General features: G+C 41.0%; 1 non-coding gene across 1 annotated transcript; it reads left to right on the forward strand.

Moving 5' to 3' along the window:
- Positions 1-1,812: 1,812 nt before the first annotated feature.
- On the forward strand, positions 1,813-1,967 carry LOC116225106. Its single transcript, XR_004165913.1, has one exon. It is a non-coding gene; the product is annotated as a U12 minor spliceosomal RNA (small nuclear RNA).
- The last annotated feature ends 533 nt before the right edge of the window (positions 1,968-2,500 follow it).

Here is a 2,500-nt window from a genome sequence, read left to right on the forward strand (position 1 = left end):
CTTAAGTTTTGCCACAGCCAGGAAAAAGGTGTTGTGCAATACCATTCTCAAGTGTGTGCATTTTAATGTTCTCAGAGGGAGACCTGACACAAAATAGGACCAATTTATCAGGCAGCCAGAATCAGTCACATTCATGGAAAGTGTGGCACAAAAGTGGGTATGCCGGATTGCTCTGTTGTATTATAAAGGCTGAAATTATCTTTACCTTTAATTTAATTTAATTTAATTTAATTTAATCCTGTAAACACTTCTCGCTCAGTATTCCTTCGTGCAATTGGCTGTCAACGGTCGATGCTGCTGATTGGTTAAAGATCAGTTAAAGATCTATCCCCTACTGGGACCCATTCAGTAGGTACATTAAGCAACACAACTGTATCAATTTGTTGTTAGCTGATTAACTCATATAGCAATACCTTTTTGTCCACTAGATGGCAGCGCACAACATAAATATTTCCCCTCTAGCTACATAGAGTAGCTAGTTACAGGTGGAAAGCTATGGAAGAAAGTTGCATCCAGGAGCCTTCGTAAGCAAACATGATGTGGCTCCACAATTAATTATACCACTTTTTCATTATTCACATGTGTCAAATGTTGTATGATTTGACATAGCTTAACAGGACACATGATATGTCCAGTAACAACGTAAAGAAGGGGGCAACATATAAGTCAAAACCAACAGTATTTATTGACTGATGTTGAAAGTATTGGCTAACAAAAGCAAAATAAGTCATCACATAGAATATAACTCAGTGTTGGTGCACGAAGCGAACATTCACACTGTGAAACCTATGAAAAGTGACAGTGGTATATAGAAATACAGACCGCGTTAGCCACTTCACAGCCTGCAAGCCACGATTTTCTTTTGTTCCAATTCTTGGATGTAGGATCCCCTCCACCCCCCCCGCCCCCCTTGTAGAAAACTGTTGAATGGATACATTTGGTCTAGGAAGTCCTTATTTTTTTGTCGTCAATGTATCTTCATTAGTACGCCGACTAAAAGGAGTTTCTTTCAAAGAGCGAAAGGAGTTGTCGCACTGAAAGTTAGCCATCTTGACCGAATATGCCTTGACCGAAGCGGTATGACGTTCTATGCTTATACGTCCTATTACGTATGACGAAACTAGCATGGTGGGGCGAGCCCTCCCGGAAGCCATAGAAATTGCATTGAGAGCCCTGTTTTGTAAAAAATAATGGATTTAACATGATAGTTAATGAGAGAGAACTGGGGCTATTTCCATTTTGCCCAAAATGGGACGGGACCATTTGAAGCACGACTTTAGCCTGATTGGACAATGACATTCAGAGGCAGCTCGGATCAGACGGTCTAGTAGTAGAATCGGACAGAGGAAAAAGGAATCTCCTTTTCCCGTTTGGCAGTGCGTCGCCCAAATCGCCCTTATGGACAGCCCCTGGCTCACAAGGATTAAAATGTAATCTGCTTTGTGAAAATGAAACACTCGCTTTGTTTATGGTGTTGTATGGTTGTAAATAATAGGACTCAAACATCCGCATCTTAATGCGAAATTGCCGTAGACCGCAGAGCAACCGGCAAGTCGTGTCATAGGGTACCCATGAGCCTTTGCGATTAGGCGCTTATAATTATAAAAGGTTTTTTATTTATCTACTTCAGTGGATTTATAACAAATGGTGATGATTTATCACTTCGAAACAAATTTGTTTGCTTAAATTATTAGAAGAGTACAGAGTATTAGAAGTACATTATTGATTAGATGATCAATGCGCTACATTTACCAACCATGGAAGAATTGACTTACCGAAAGCGTGAGTGCTCATTTCAATCCTCATCTGGTCATGCCTTAAACTGATGAGTAAGGAAAATAACGACGCGGGGTGACGCCCGTGTCCTCGTCTAACTAAACGAGTTTAATTTTTTAAAGGGTATAGGTCTGTTTGCTAAGGTGACTCACTTACTTTGTGAGATGCCTTGCAAGCCTATGATCTACCCTATCCTATCCTCTGTTCAAATATAAAACTTATAGACATTTGTCTAGGAAGGATATTCTCCAGTATGTCGCCAGAACCAACAGTATTAGACTTAAAAGTTCCAACAAGATTTTAGAAATCCACTTTTACTTTGCTGAGAAAAGTACACATCAGCAGCTCCTTCAAACATGGTTGGTGCTCCGCCCCTTTGACACGCTTCACCAAAGGCAGATCAGACAGTCTAGTTGTAGAATGGGACAGAAACAAATATCTCCTTCTCCCGTTTGGCAGTGCGTCGCCCCAAATCGCCCTTATGGACAAGCAAAACCCTGCCCCGATACTCAGTTTCACTGTTTTTGTGATTCCTGTCTTTCACTTGCTGGATGTAGCATTCCGTAGACTTGGGTTTACTATTCCGAAGACGGTGTTCATCTTTGGAGTCAACTACTCGTGGCAAAAGAAGGAACTATGCACATGTTTGAATTTTTTTGACAGGGCAAGCTAAATTGTCCATCAGTCACGAGCAGTACATTGGAGGAGGAAGGGCAAATTGTAA

Source organism: Clupea harengus, chromosome 19 (assembly GCF_900700415.2).
Source record: "Clupea harengus chromosome 19, Ch_v2.0.2, whole genome shotgun sequence".
Classification (NCBI taxonomy): Eukaryota; Metazoa; Chordata; class Actinopteri; order Clupeiformes; family Clupeidae; genus Clupea; species Clupea harengus.